The following is a 16,200-nucleotide window of genomic DNA, read 5'->3' on the forward strand; positions in this document are numbered from 1 at the left end:
TCATCTATTCATTACTCCTTTGGACCCTGCCCTTCTCAGTTGAGGGAGTTTGTTCTTCCATGGGCACAGTTAAAATAAATTTTTGGAAATTATGCCCTCTCTGGGGGCAGAAAAGCTTTGGGAACCTACTTTCTGCTCATCAAAGGCTGAAGTTCCAATAATTGTTGTAGGGTTTAGTAGGAGTGTTTTACTCCAGGTTTACTACTTTTTTTAGGCTTCTAAATTATTTGTTTCCAATTAGTGTGATGTACAGCAAGCATACCCAAAGTTCTTTCATGACCATAGTTCCCAAATCTAATTTATTTATTTTATTTTTGTCAACAGATCATTCCAAAATTAATGGCTGCTTTCTTCGGGAATCAGAATTCCTTGAGGAAACAGGGTTAACTAGAAAGGTTTTTTAAAAATATATTAAAAATATTGTTACAATTATTATACATAATATGTTTAATAATATTAAAATATTATTATATTATTAAACATTAACTTCTGTTCACAAGTTATCTCAGTCATATTTGGTATCAAATCTTATTTCTAATCATTTCAGAGCTAGAAACAACCAACTCTTTCAACTCTTCAAAGACCAGTTTTCTAGATTCATCTATTCCTATGCATTTTGCTTTCAAGTTGGTCAATTCCTTCCTGAAGCCACCTTTATCTTTAACAATCCCAATTAATATTAGCCAACATGTGTTACAGTTTTATTCTTTCACTTGACTCCCTTAGGCCTGTCAGCTGAGCAGGCATATGGTCTACCTCCCAATATGGCAGGTTATAGCGTTACCAATTGTGTCATCAGTGCATTATACAGATTGCCATATTTCCAGCCTCCAATATCTGTTTCCTTGAACTCTGACAGCCAAATGCTAACCCACTCCCATGTATTTCAGATTTGTATTAAAGCCACAGCCCACCCGTAAATAAATTAAGGAATACTAGCTGCTTTTGGGGGAAAAAAAAAAAAAAAACATGCAAAGTCTCAGAGGCTTAGCATATCATAATCCAGTGCAGATTGACAACAGGGTTTCTACTGCATGCAGTCATTCTGGAATGAAAAGAACTTTGTTACCGTGCAGAGTGGTTCATACCTGTAATCCCAGCACTTTGGAAGACTGAGGCGGGCGAATCATGAGATCAAGAGTTCGAGACCAGCCTGGCCAACATGGTGAAACCCCATCTCTACTAAGAATACAAAAATTAGCTGGGCACGGTGGCACATGCCTGTAATCCCAGCTACTTTGGAGGCTAAGGCAGGAGAATCGCTTGAACCCGGGAGGTGGAAGTTGCAATGAGCCGAGATCACGTCACTCCACTCCAGCCTGGGTGACAGAGCAAGACTCCATCTCGGGGGAAAAAAGTATATATATAGTACTAAATAAAGTTTTAGTTTCACTCTCTTCAACATATGTTTTCACAATCCATATAGCATCATTCAGCCTGGGTGGAGAGAAAGAGAAAGAGAAAGAGAGCATCTAGAGAATGCACATCCTGCTCTTAATTGCCTCAAACTGAAAATGGCACCTAACTTTTCTTAAATTTTATCAGCTGGAACTAGACTTATGTACCACTGACTGTGTCACTCTTCTGGATGTGAAGACCTGGGAAGTATAGTTTAGTTACGCACCCAGGTAGCGGAAATTGTTCTGGCCTATATGTCCCAGTTCAGTGGAGCCTATGCATCTGTTGTAGGCAAACTCTTAGAAAGAGTTTATAGACTAGACAGGAAAAAAAAAAAAAAAGATAAAGCAAGGAAACCACTCTGCTCAAAATAGGATAGAGATTAATACTAGCAAAGAGATGTGAATATATACTCAGTATTATGATCTGGCCTACTGAGATGACTGGATTCAAGGCCTTGATACCTAGTGACAGAAACAGAAGATAAGGCAGGGCGCGGTGGCTCACGCCTGTAATACCAGCACTTTGGAGGCCGAGGTAGGAGAATCATCTGAGGTCAGGAGTTTGAGACCAGCCTGACCAACATGGAGAAACCATGTCTCTACTAAAAATACAAAAATTAGCCGGGCATAGTGGCGCATGCCTGTAAATTCAGCTACTCGGGAGGCTAGGCAGGAGAATCGCTTGAACCCGGGAGGCGCAGGTTGCAGAGAGCGGAGATCGTGCCACTGCACTCCAGCCTGGGTGACAAGAGTGAAACTCCGTCTCAAAAACAAACAAACAAAAGAAACAGAAGATAAAATTGCTGCCTCTAGAAGAATGGAAATTAGGAAGAATTTTCAAGAAGAAAACTAGGTTACCACAGAGAAGACCACAGTAATGTTTCACCGTCAAGCATCCCTTCCACTCTTAAATCACTCCTAAAATCAAGACTGGTTCTAAAGTATGAGGAGCAGTTGAACCTGTATGTGAGGGTTAACCTGCCAAGTCTGAATGGATGTAGAGACAGAAACCAAAGCACCACACTACTAAGCCTAAGGGAAAAAAATCGGAGACAAGGTTAGAGGAAAGAAAATTCATGGAACATGGAACAGGTACTAAAATTTCTCCAATTTATATTTTTGACAATGTACTGATGCTGAAGACGCAAAAGCAAGGAAGGAATATGATGTGATCCTCAAAGGACAGCTTATATTCAAGAGCAAGGCGGAGACTAATTGAGGAGTCATTCGTCAACCCAGTGGAATTAGCCCAGTTCATTTCCCCTTGGATATTCTCCTGAAAATGATTCATTAAAATCAAAGTCTCAGAAGTTTTGACAAGAACAGTCAAAGAGCATTAGATTGTCACATTTTAAAGGATACTAACTTTTATCTGGGAGGAGGGGTAATAAAATTTTTAATGCTTCGAATCCCCAGTTTAGCTCTCTGTAGAATGGATACTTTTTTCTCACCTGAGCATCCAGGCTTTTTGCCATTATCATTTGTTCCACTAATTAGAAAAGAACATACATAAAAATTAACAACTTGAAGTAAATGTGTCTTATTTAGTACTATAAGAATGATATTATATTCTCATATGCTGTGACTTGCAATAATCATGTAATTCATTCCGCATCAGTAAATAGTGATTTATTCTTTGAAGCTTTAATGTGATTCATTTTGCCAGTAGTGTACTTACCTATTAGTTAATGCTTTGCTGCTGCTGACCTCACTAGATTTTTTGGCAAACCTTCATATAGCCTTCATATAGCCTTTAGAGGTCACAAAAATGCCAACCATGTTCATTATGGTTATTTTCCAAACCACCCAAAGCAAAATGTTTTCCCTCAACTCATTTGTATGTTTGCTCCTTAATTGATGCTCCACCTCATGCCAGATTATAGTGAAATTCTTGTCACTTTACATGCAGCATGACATTTACTCAGATACCTGCTGAATTTATCATGAGCAATGCACACAGAATTTGTATCATGTGCCTTGAAGGCAGACAAACCGTAAACCTAGACCCATATACCTGCAGAATGAAAAGCATTAGGGAAATTAGAAAAGTGAGAGTCCTTGTAAAAGTAGAAAATGTGCCTTCCTCATCATCCTCAAAGGCATCATGACTACAAATTGCTGTTAACAGATAGATCTTTCAAAAGCAGTGCAGAACTTCTGTGAATGTTTTTAGGAGGAGATTGTATATACAAGAAATATTCCTTATCTGAAAGACAGATGAGTTCTTTAAAAAAGTCAAAAACGGTATTCGAAAGATTCTTAAAGGCTGAATAAATGGAGCCAAACATCAATCCATTATGGAGAAAGTCCTGCCTGGAGATGACGGGGATTGAAATGGTGCCATTTGACTGTTCAAGGCATAAACATGTCATTGGGAGCATAAAAGAGTTCAGTGAACAGAATTCAAAATTTTTAGATCCAAACTAGATTCTGGTATGGGAACAGTGAAGAACTTTCTGTTGTAAGGTTGATTTACATGAGGTGTACCTAATATAAGAATGCTCCAATAGCCCTATTTTAGTTGATGTCTTAAGCACAGCAAGCACAATGCTAACAGTGTTTAACGTAGCCTCTGAAGCTAGGCCATTTGGGCTTCCATCTCTGCTCTGCCCCTAAGTCACTGTGACACCTTAGGTAAATGTTCTAACCTTTATGTCACTTAAGTTTTCTCATTTAGGAAACTTAAATGAGGGGAGGGCTTACAACAATAATGACTTCATGGGTTTTTATGAAGATTAAATGAGTGAATACAGGCAAAGCAATTTAGAACAGGGCCTGGCTCATAATAACCATTCACTAACAGTTACTATTCCTACTATTCCTAACTTACAAGGGAGGTTACATCCCAAGTGACTCCTAAGGTGGCAGAGATGCTTAACGACCATCATTGTCCCCTTAATTCCCTTTCCTGTCTCTCTGTCAGTCCTCTCCCAAAACTTCCCACACAAACTGTAATAAAAAAAAAAAAAACTAAGTTTCAGCAACCTTGTTAATTTTTAATTCAATTTGTATTCAAACCGCCACTCGCTAGTCCTGTCCTGCAAGTCACCTGCAGTGATCTCCAAACTCACACATTTTTTTCCAGCTTTCTTTTTCCTTTAGGGTCCTTCAAGCCCTAAAATGTTTGAAAACATTTTTTTTTAATTGAAATACAATCAATCAGAACTTGGACAGGGCTCCCGATCACATTTTCCCTGGATTTCCTCTAAGTAAGGGTCAGCACTTACTCAGAGAGGGGCTAAGCCTTTCAGGTTATAGCTGCACGAGCTATCTTTTGTGGTCCAATCTTAATTACCAGTTGACATTTTAGGGATTTAAACGCCAAACTCTACTGCTTTGCATTGCATGCAAACAAAACCAGGACAAGATGTTAATAGACCATTTGTTTTGCAAATATCTGACCACAAAATGTCTGACTATACAGATAGCGCACAGCTACAGATACAGTACAAGTCATGCAAAAATGACTCTGAGACCTGGCTTCTGTCTTAACTCTACCTCCTGTCGGCTTCTTGTCAAACAAAAAAGTGAGAATAAGTGGTATACAAGTCTTTAAAGGTTAAGACTCTAGTACAATAGTGTTTTTTTTTTATTTTCTTAAATTATGTGTCTAATTTAACACTCTCTGTTACCACTTGGTGATCTCGCTTATCTTTCTCAAATATTTTAAACATAATGATTTTCTCTAAGAAAGCAAAATATATATATTATATATATTATATATATATATAATATATATATTATATATATACATATATATATAATATATATACACACACACACACATATATATGGCTCTCCAAGCAGGAATTAAATTGAAAATAATCATCTAAGAAAACATACTATTATGGAGAATACTAATTAGCTGAGATTTTTACACAGGAACCTTTTTTCTTTTTGAGATGGAGTCTCACTCTATCACCCAGGCTGGAGTGAAGTGGTGCGATCTTGGTTCACTGCAACTTTCTGCCTCCCCAGTTCAGGCAATCACAGGAATCTTTAAAACACCAACCTAGATAAAAGAAAACAATTAATTCTGCTGACAAAATTAGATCAATTCATCAGTTAGCTATGCAATGGATATATTTCACACATGAGGGGATATCAGCTAAGTGACCTTAAAGGTTTTCTCTGAAACAGGAGGTCCTGATAGATTTTTTAGAGAGAAAAAAGGCAAAGCAATGGTAAGGTATTTAAAATGTACTGTGTCTTTGTAACATGGATGAAATATTTGCTATTTATCAAAATTATTAAGATGAAGTTGTCAACCTTATGACACTTTAACAACTATTCTCTTTACCTTTTAAAAAATGACAGGCTCCTTTCACAAACTAGAGTTCCCTTTTGTGGGCAGTGCGCGCCATGTGTTATAACAACCAAACAACTGTATTTAAAATAACTTTTTAAGAAGCGCCTAGAATGGTATATGTTGCTGATTCTGTGCATATCCTTTTCTGCAATGATACAATATCGTTAGGATAAGTCCATTAAAACCACATTCAAAAGGAACTGAAAATAATAAGATAATAAAATTGAAGAATTTTCATAGTCTACATATACAAGAAGTTCTGCTTCAGTTTACATGCTGATGGCAAGAATGAGCAAAGGTATAGTAACACATGCCTTCTGACTCACTCCAGGAAGAAGAGAAAAATACAAATTATGAAGAACAAAACATGAGACAGCTAAATTCCCCATTAATATGTGTTAATATAGATTATGGGAGAGGTGACTAAACCTGGTCGAACTTGAGAACTAGATGAGATTAAAATATTCCAAAGAAGATTTGCAAGCCCAGATACTTATAACATACTTCTAAATATTTATAACCTTTGTGCTAGGAAAAAAATACAGATTTGTACTATCAAGCCCCAAGATCTATTTGAGTGCTAATATTTTCTAAACCTGGTAGAGACTAGGAAGTTAAGCATCCTTTCTAGGAATTGTTCTAATATCTTACCCAGGGAAACACAAAGGATTGACCTATGCTTGTAATGTTTGATGTATTCTGAAATGTTTTTTAAAGAATTCTGAAATGATTCTAGATTCAGTGAGACAGCATTTGTGATGCGTGAAAAACAGGGCGCACAGAGAGATACCCAGAGTTTTGTCATCCTTACCTTCTAGGTACAAAGCAGGGAATAAGTATGATGAATGCTGAACAGTCACTTCTCAACATTATATTTAGTTAATGTCTGAATCACATTTCAGAATTTTGGCTGGATGCGGTGGCTCAAGCCTGTAATCCCAGCACTTTGGGAGGTCAAGGAGGGCAGATCACCTGAGATCAGGAGTTTGAGACCAGCCAAGCAAACATAGCAAAACCCTGACTCTACTAAATAAAACAACTAGCGGGGCATGGTGGCGGGCGCCTATAATCCCAGATACAGGGGAGGCTGAGGCGGAGAGTCCCTTGAACCCGGGAAGCGGCAGTTGCAGTGAGCCAATATCATCGCACCACTGCACTCCAGCCCAGGCGGCAGAGCAAGACTCCGTCTCAAAAAAATAAAAAATAAAAAGTTTTAAATACCACATATTTTAATAGTAACACACACACACACACACACACACTCACACTTTCTAAGCAATAGCAATTTAGAGTACGTTTCTACCCGGCCCTTCAAGCCTAGCCAAAAAACAAAAATCAAAAAAATGCAGAACAAAAGAAAGGAAGAAAGAAAACAGACTTGATAACGTTTAAAAGAGAACCATGTGAAAACGACTGTCAGATACTACATGATTTCTAGTTGAAAGTGGATGTCAGACTGCCGCAAAACCAGTTCCTAAAAAGCTCACACCACAAAATTGACATTTCATTCTTAATTGAGCTTTCAAGAAACAGAACGTTTTCAAAGCCTGACTTCTATTTTATGCTCTTATTTTTCCTCTGCATTTTTTAACACATCAAGATACACTGAAGTTAATGAGGTCAACAATATCAACATCTGTGATCAAACTACGAACCAATTAGCGTATAAACTAGAGGACGAATGTTTAAACTACATTTTCCATGTACACTTGACTACTAGAAATTGTCAGCCCGTGAGGATATTTCTTCTACCACTAGATTTTATGCCAGCTACTAAGTTACCTATAAAGATTCTGCCAGGTTTTCAAGTTTATAAAATTAACCCTGCAATGCTGGGTAATGATTAGCAATATGGATCTTGAATTTATTTTTAATAAATTACAGGTTAGTGAGATAAGTAAAGATTACATTCAGCCCTGTAGAATACTTGATTTCATTGATCAGGTTATTGCTATCAAATGAGCCAGATTCTCTCACTGTGTAAATCCATATATTTTTCTACAGCAACCAAGAGCACTGAGAATAATTTAACTGACAATTCTTTCCAAATATAATCTTTGCAGTACACTCATGTGCCACATGATGACTTTTTGATCAACAATGGACCACATATATGACAGTGATCCCATACGATTATAATGGAACTGAAAAATTCCTATCACCTACTGATGTTGCCGTGATGCTGGTTTAAACAAACCTACTGCACTGCCAGTCATATAAAAGTATAGCACATACAATTATGTACAGTATATTAAACAATTATGTACAGCACATTATACTTGAAATGATAATAAATGACTACATTACTGGTTTATATATTTACTATACTACACTTTTTATCTTTAAAAATAGAAAAAGGTTTTTAGGATAAGAGTATAGAGAAAGAAATATATTTTGTACAGCTGTACAATGCATTTGTGTTTTAAGCTAAGTGTTATTACAAAAGAGCCAAAAGGTTAAAAATACTAAAAAATTTGTAAGGTAAGGCCGGATGTGGTCGCTCATGCCTGTAATCCCAGCTCTTTGGGAGGCAGAGGCGGGCGGATCACGAGACCAGGAAATCAAGACCATCCTGGCCAACATGGTGAAACCTCATCTTTGCTAAAAAAAAAAACAAAAAAAAAAACACACACACAAAAATTAGCTGGGCATGGTGGCACACGCCTGTAGTCCCAGCTATTCGGGAGGCTGAGGCAGGATAATTGCTTGAACCTGGGAGGCGGAGCCAGTAGTGAGCCGAGATCGCACCACTGCGCTCCAGCCTGGGCGACAGAGCGAGACTCCGTCTCAAAAAAAAAAAAAAAAAAAAAAAAAAAGGTGTAAGGTAAAACAGTTCCAGGCCGGGCGCAGTGGCTCACGCCTGTAATCCCAGCACTTTGGGAGGCCGAGTCGGGCGGATCACAAGGTCAGGAGATGGAGACCATCCTGGCTAACTCGGTGAAACCCCGTCTCTACTAAAAATACAAAAAGTTAGCCGGGCGTGGTGGCGAGGCCTGTAGTCCCAGCTACCCGGGAGGCTGAGGCGGGAGAATGGCGGGAACCCGGGGGGCGGAGCTTGCAGTGAGCAGAGGCTCCAGCCTGGGCAACAAAGCAAGACTCCGTCTCAAAAAAAAAAAAAAAAAAAGTTCCAGTACGCAAAGGCTAATTTATTATTAAAGAAAAAAATCTAAATAAATGTAGCGTAGCCTAAATGTGCAGTGTTTTTAAAGTCCCCAATAGTGAACAGGAATGTCCTCAGCCTTCATATTCACCCCCTGGCCCATCAAGAGCTACTTCCAATCCTACAAGCTCCATTTATGGTAAGTGACCTATACAGGTGCACCATTCTTTATCTTGTATACTCTATTTTGCTATACATTTTCTATGTTTAGATACCCACATATTTGCCTTTGAGTTACAATTTCCTACAGAATTCAGTACAGTAACATACTGTACAGGTTCATAGCCCAGGAGCAATAAGTTATACTGTATAGCCTAGGTGTGTAGTAGGTTATACCATCTAAGTTTGTGTAAATACACTCTATGATGTTCACTCAATGACAAAATCACCTAATGATGCATTTCTCAAAAGTATCTCCATCATTAGTGAAACAAGACTGTGTAGTTTAATAATTCTGATATTTGAAATCCTCACTGAACTCCTTCTTGTAAACCTCTTATTCATTTTTTCTTTCTGATTTCCCCCTCCTTTCCTCACTCAATTTCCTTCCATTTGAACAGTCTTCCTAAGGTAAGGAAGACTCAAAATTGTGGTCTACAGGATGGAGGAAAGCATGATGCTATGCATAGTTAAAGGCATCTGAAGACTTCAGGATCAATGTTTCTCAGCCTCAGTCAGAGGCTTCAGAATTTCTACATAGAAACAGAGTAAGCAAGATGGCGGGAAAAGGGCAGTTGAAGACGGACTAGAGGATTTGCCTTAAGCCTGTATTTATATAGCCATTAAGTATGTATTTGGGTAATCTTGAGGTTGATGTTTTAATTGACTCAACTGATAACCGATGGAGATTTCAGGACTCTCCACTGGTCAAAACCACTGCTATTGACACCTCTACCACCCAACTCTGAGAATCATATGTCACTGAAAACCTGTGACAGAGATTGCCAAATGACAGAGTAAACGCATAGTAAAGTTAAGTGTCTGTTTTAGCAAGAGATGAACAAAGCAGGACAGTGAATCAATGAAGTGGGACAATGATAATGACAACTGCAATTGGTGCTTCCATAGAAAAGTCCAGGATATAGTGAATATGTAACAAGAAGACTTAAGATATACTAGTGAGTCAGGGAAGGACTCTGTAAGGAAATTAACACTTAAGCAGCTTTATTTGTATATTCTACACACATTAACCAAATGCAAATACATTTATTTGTTGATTGAACAAAAATTTCCCAAACTTCTAATATGTGGCAGGAACTTGTCTGAGTGCCAGAGGTACAACAGTAAATGAAACAGACAAAATCCCAGCCCCCATGTAATTTAAATTCCATACTAAAAGACAAAAAATTTACCAGTATGGTGTGGGGTTTGGTGCTCATTACTAAGGAAGCAAATAACTCAGATGAGTCAGATGCATTCTATGAATACTCTGCAGCAGTTACAAGCAATAAACATGTTTTATTTAAACATGGATAGATTTCTTAAAACATGGTATTTAATAAGAAGAGTAAGATATAAACTAGGCTTTAAAACATAATACCATCAAAGAAAATTAAAAATAACTCCCACATAAAACAACACTATATATATTACAAGGATTTAAACATATCCATCTCAAACAGATTAGAGTTGATTACTATGTGTCTTAGTCCATTTTATGCTGCTATAATAGAATATCTGAGACTGATTTATAAAGGACAGATTTATTGCTTACATTTCTTACAGTTTTAGAGGCTTGAGAAGGTCAAGGTCAAGGGATCTACATCTGACAAAGGCCTTCTTGCAGAAAGTGAAGGGCAAGAGAGCAAGATAATGGCATTAACCCATTTGTAAAGATAGAGTTCTCATGACTTAATCAGCTCTTAAAGGTCACCTCCCAACACTCTTGCTCTGGGGATTACGTTTCTATCACTAACTTTGGGGAACACATTCAAATCATAGCACTGTGAGAGAAGGAGAATGAGAAAGACAATCAAAGATGAGGCTGGGCGCAGTGGCTCACACCTGTAATCCCACCAGTTTGGAGGTCAAACTAGGCAAATCCCTTGAGTCCAGGAGTTCAAGACCAGCCTGGACAACATGGTGAAGCCCCATTTTTACAAAAAGATACAAAAATTAGCCAGGCTTCATGGTGAGTACCTGTAGTCCCAGCTATTCAGGAGGCTGAGGTGGGAGGATCACTTGAGCCTGGGAGGCAGAGGTTGCAGAGTGCCAAGACTGTGCCGCTGCACTCCAGCCAGGGCAACAGAGCAAGAGCCTGTCTCAAAAAAAGAGACAGAGAATCAAAGATGAAGAGGGAAACAACCATAAAACCAAACAAAAAGTAGACTTTACAAAACCTGTTAACAGGAAGTCAAGGACTTAGGAATCTGATTACCTTTTTTGAATTCCGGGTGCCGAGAACAAAAAGAAAGGAAAGGCATCTTTTCCTACTTCACATCACATTTTCACTTTGTGACTTAACAATAAATGTACATTTCAAATATTCAATAACATAATCATGTATTTTCAGTTTTCTCCTTTTTAAAAAAAGTGAGAAACCGGCCAAAAATTAAATTCAAAGCTACCATTGCATAGAGCGGGCCTTCCGTGTTCCATGCAGATAGAACAGAGGGATAGAAAATGAGTCCACTTCTTAGAGGTGGATGTTAGCTATTTCCACAATTACAGTGCAAATTTATTGTGGAGACACCTCTTTCTAAAGTGACGTAAATAAATTATTGCCCTCTCCTCTATGGAAGGTCCCAGTTACTCCCAAGGAAAAGAGAAACCTATTATTTAAATTATTAAAAAACTATAGGCTGAGAGTCTTAATTACCTTTCTAATTCATAAAATTCAATTGTGTGGTTCCTTCCAAATAGAGATAAGTCTGTGTGTATGTATTCTTGGAATGACTGCTCAGTATTTGTTGATCTTTTTATGGTGAACAGGAGTATAATTCAGGATATAGAGTTTTTAGCAGTGACATCTTTAAGTTGGGTCATTTTGAGTTACTTTTCCTGGCTACCACTATTGTTTCTGGGGTTCATACACTCAATCACAGGGATCTTCACAGCTTTGTAGAATTTGCACAATTCTTAACAAGAGATAGGGGAATCATTCTGTCCTTGATTGGCTGGAGGACTGGGATTCTTGTAACCTTCCTGTAAGTTAGACATAAATATATGTTGCCTGTTAGCTAGTTCCTCATCCTCTTCTGTAGCATAAACTAATTAAGGATGCAGAAGATTAATGTTGTAAAAGGCTGATTCTGCCATGGAAAAATCCATTTCCTCTCATTTGATTTTATATTTAAAAGTCTTTAAATGATATAAAATAGTCTAACAAGATGTTCCCTTCCTTCTCCAGTGAGATCTAATCCTATGAGTTCTGAAATAGAGGAAGGGAAGCTAGCAGAAATGAAAACAAAAAGTCCCCAGGAAACTCATCTTAGAGCTATTCCAACCAGTTTTAGAAGCAGCTGTCCAAAATGAACAGTTCTCATTTTTTTTGGTCCCAGAGTCACTTCACATTCTTAATTATTGAAGACTAAAAGAGATTTTATTTATGTGGGATATATCTCTCCAAAATTAAAAGTGAGATGTTATTAAAACACTTGAATGCACAAACACACATTCCATTAGCTGTCTGAGTAACGATATCATCACATACCATGTAGTCTCTGGAAATCTCTGCTGTGGCCTGGTGTGAGGATGAGGGTGAAAAAGGCAACCAATGCTCTACTATTGTTAGAATGACAGTTTTAGTCTTGCAAACTCCCTGAACGTGTTTTAAGGACCCCTAGGAGTCTACAGACCACCTTAAGATCCACTTTTCTGAATGAATGCTAAAATATATTTCTATAGGATTATATAGTTTTCATATAAGTATGTGCTGAACCTCATTTTTCCCCAAAGTGATGGGGCCAGGCCAGAGAAAAGCCGATGGTGAAATCTCGGGACACCCCACTAGTGAATGGTATTCAGTCCTTCCATGCAGACACGGAGCCCATTCCTTCCACCATTAACTGCCTGCCAGAAGAGCCACCCGCTCTGATCTCCTCCCTTTCCCTTCCCGTTCCGCCTTTTGAACCTACCGTTCATTTGCCCTATTCCCTGCCAGACTCCCTCCCAACTGAATAAATATAATAAACTAATTGCCTTTAAATATTCGTGGATATACGAGAATAGTGTGTATTTATATTTTAAACTGAGACCTATTAAAATGATCTTAAGGAACCAACTTCTAACGATAAAAATTTCTGAGGCAAGAAATTGGTGGAAAATTTCACCTGGCAAGAAATTTCAGTTGTCAACAAATCACACCAATAGCAACCACCTATAGATGAAAGAACAACTCTAATTTGAAAGATGCTTTTACACTTTTAAATATCTGCAAATCCAGCTCAGTGCTTGACACATTGAAAGTCCTCATTAATGTCAAAGTGAGTTCCACAGAATTTACCATTAGTCTCTGTGGAAAAACAGAAACATCTGAAAGCAGATGGAATTTCCTCAAGTTATTAAAATGCAATCTACTGTGTTTTCTATGCACAAAAATGTACTTCCAATGCATTTGCAAAGGTAAGGCAATTTCCAAAGTTTCTGAATTTTAAGATGTAGAGAAACAAATATAATTTCTTACTCAATTCTTCCTTTCTAAATTCCTTCTCTTTTCTCTTTTTTTTCTTCTTTTTTTCTTCAACAAATAGTTACAGGTCACATACTGTTGTGCCTGTCACTATTCTCAATGGTTTGGACTTATGATTGAATAAATATCAATCAATATCCAGGCAGATTTCTCACCTGGGAGGTGCTTATTTTCTGTAACACAATATCTAACAAGCATATTCAATAAGTAAACTATATGATATTCAAGTTGCTTTTCCCTGTATGATGTTGGTTAGAGACCGTCCAAAGCAGAATTTGTCGGAGACATGGAAGGTGGGGTGAAGCAGCAGCCGTTAACTCTCTGAGGGTCATCTTGGTTGGATGAGGTGAGAGGCAGAAATGCAGGTGCTGATGGTTCCAGCTTGCTCTCCCTGATCACATCGCGTTCACTTTCCCATCAGGTGAACCTTCTGGCCAGCAGCAAACCTGGGCCCACTAGAAGACACAGAGGCAGGTGCCTTTCATAGATTCTTATTTATTTAGGAGATGGAGTCTTGCTCTGTTGCTCAGGCTGTAGTGTAGTGGCGCGATCTCAGTTCACTGCAACCTCTGCCTCCTGGGTTCAAGTGATTCTCCTGCCTCAGCCTCCTGAGTAGCTGAGATTACAGGTGCCCATCTCCACACCTGGCTAATTTTTTACATTTTTGGTAGAAATGGGGTTTCACCATGTGGTGGCAGGCTGGTCTCGAACTCCTGACCTCAGGTGATCCACCCGTCTTGGCCTCCCAAAGTGCTGGGATTACAGGCGTGAGCCACCACGCCCGGCCACCTTTCATAGACATCTATACATATCCCTTTGTATACCCCATGGGGATGTGCTGGCTCCCCAGATTTCACAGCAAGTTTCAACATTTTCTGCACTAGATGGCAAAGGAAATCAAAAAAATAAAAAATAAAAAAAAAATAACGTTTTCCTGTTGTTGCAAAAGCTTTTCCTGTTCTAAAGCCTGATGTAGGGAGAGAAGTGTGACATGCTGTAATAAGCACATTTGAGTACCACACAATCTGTGTTCTAGTCCTGTTACTACCATGTAATAGTGCTACCCTACTGTAAGGTCTTTCACCTTTGGCAATATTGACATTTTGGTCTGGGTGGTTTATTGTGGGGGCTGTGCATGTTTAGCAGCATCCCTGACCTCTACCCACCAAATGCAAGTAGCACCCCCTTCCCCAGCTAAGACAACCAGGCATGTGTCCAAACACTGCAGATGTCTCCTGGAGGTCAAAATCACCTATGGTCGAGAACCACTGTGTTCATGAGACAGTCACTGTGTTCATGAGACAGTTCTGCTTTTCCTCTTTTGTAAAACGAAGAGATCATATCTCTGTCAAAATGTTGTTAATTAAACGAGATTAGACATCGTAAATGCTTCTACAGATATTTATTAATACTGACCAATTTATTTTTAACTAATGGGTTTTGCCTTTATGTAACCACTTGCTTGGGGTTTTTCTAACTCACCTAATCATAGACACTAATTAAGCATTTTGTCAAGTATAGATAGTTACCATGTAACCTTTTTTTTTTTTTTAACAAAGTAAGGCAAATATTCTTGGTCTGTGCCTGTTTACCAGGAACAGAGGCACATTTGCCATTCAACTCAACAGTTATCTCTCTGATTACAACACAATATTTGATTCAAAAATTCATATTCGGTTTTAGAAACACTCACAGCGCAGACAACTGCCACTACATTTGACAGCGCCTTTTAAATTTCGGCAGCTTTCCCCCCAGTCTGCATTACAGTTCAGTAGAGGATGATCTACTATATCAAGAAATGCTCTGGACAAGCTTCTGATTAGCCGGAGGTTCCAAACAGCGGTGTCTCTGCCCGACAGATGTCAGCAGAATCCAACCTCCCAACCTTGTTGCAACTGTGCACAGGAGCTGCCTAACCACAGTGCTTTGACATGCCCCTCATTAGTTAAGATTTCATACGAAGATGTTCAATAGTAAATCCATTCTTTTTCAGAGGTCAGTATGTATTGGCCCTTCCAAAACCACCCTGGCATCAATCCCAGGACATAATGTATTGCCTAATAAGCACGTAAGCTTTTCAATGATTTGCTCTCCCCCAAATCCCATTCTCTATGATTTGGCTGTCCTGCTGCCAACTCCCAGAAACCTAAGGCTAGATGGGAAGGGGAGGGGGATCCTTAAAGAGACCATCAACGCTACATAAACATTTGGAAGAAAGGACACCTTTACCTGATTTGGTAGTTGCCACTGATTGATTCACACTCATTCTTCTAACTCCTCTTTCCAGAAGTGTGAGTCTATGTCAGTATTACAGTTTCCTATCAACAGCTGTCCTTTCATTTCTCCTCCCCACTTTCATTTTGCCCAGAAATCCCCTATTTAATTCCACCCACATGCCTCAGTCTAGTCACTCTGGAGAAGTTTCTGAGTTAATCAGGAAGCTTTAGCTTTTCCTGGCTAAAGCAAAGGGGCAGCTCAGAATAAAACTCATCTTTGGCCCTTGCATTGGGGCTTCCACCTAATCGCCTTGCCCTGCCTTCTCTCGCTGCACATCTCTTACATACTTGCAAGAGCTGGCGTCCTTTCTGCAGCAGCTGTGTCTAGCTTGTGAACTGCTCATTCCTCATCCTGACACCTGCTTCTCACCAGTACTTCAAGTTATCTTCCCTGGCAATGGTCCTTCGCCCGACGTCATTGACTA

General features: G+C 38.8%; 1 protein-coding gene across 1 annotated transcript in view; it reads right to left on the bottom strand.

Moving 5' to 3' along the window:
* Window positions 1-5,190: 5,190 nt before the first annotated feature.
* Window positions 5,191-16,200, bottom strand: part of NSUN3 (NOP2/Sun RNA methyltransferase 3) — a 221,149-nt gene continuing 210,139 nt past the window's right edge. The window contains exon 8 of the transcript XR_007723237.1: window positions 5,191-5,412. The gene's annotated coding sequence lies outside the window, so the exon portion shown is untranslated. The remainder of the gene's footprint in view (window positions 5,413-16,200) is intronic.

The sequence above is a fragment of the Macaca thibetana genome, chromosome 2, assembly GCF_024542745.1.
Source record: "Macaca thibetana thibetana isolate TM-01 chromosome 2, ASM2454274v1, whole genome shotgun sequence".
Taxonomy (NCBI): Eukaryota; Metazoa; Chordata; class Mammalia; order Primates; family Cercopithecidae; genus Macaca; species Macaca thibetana.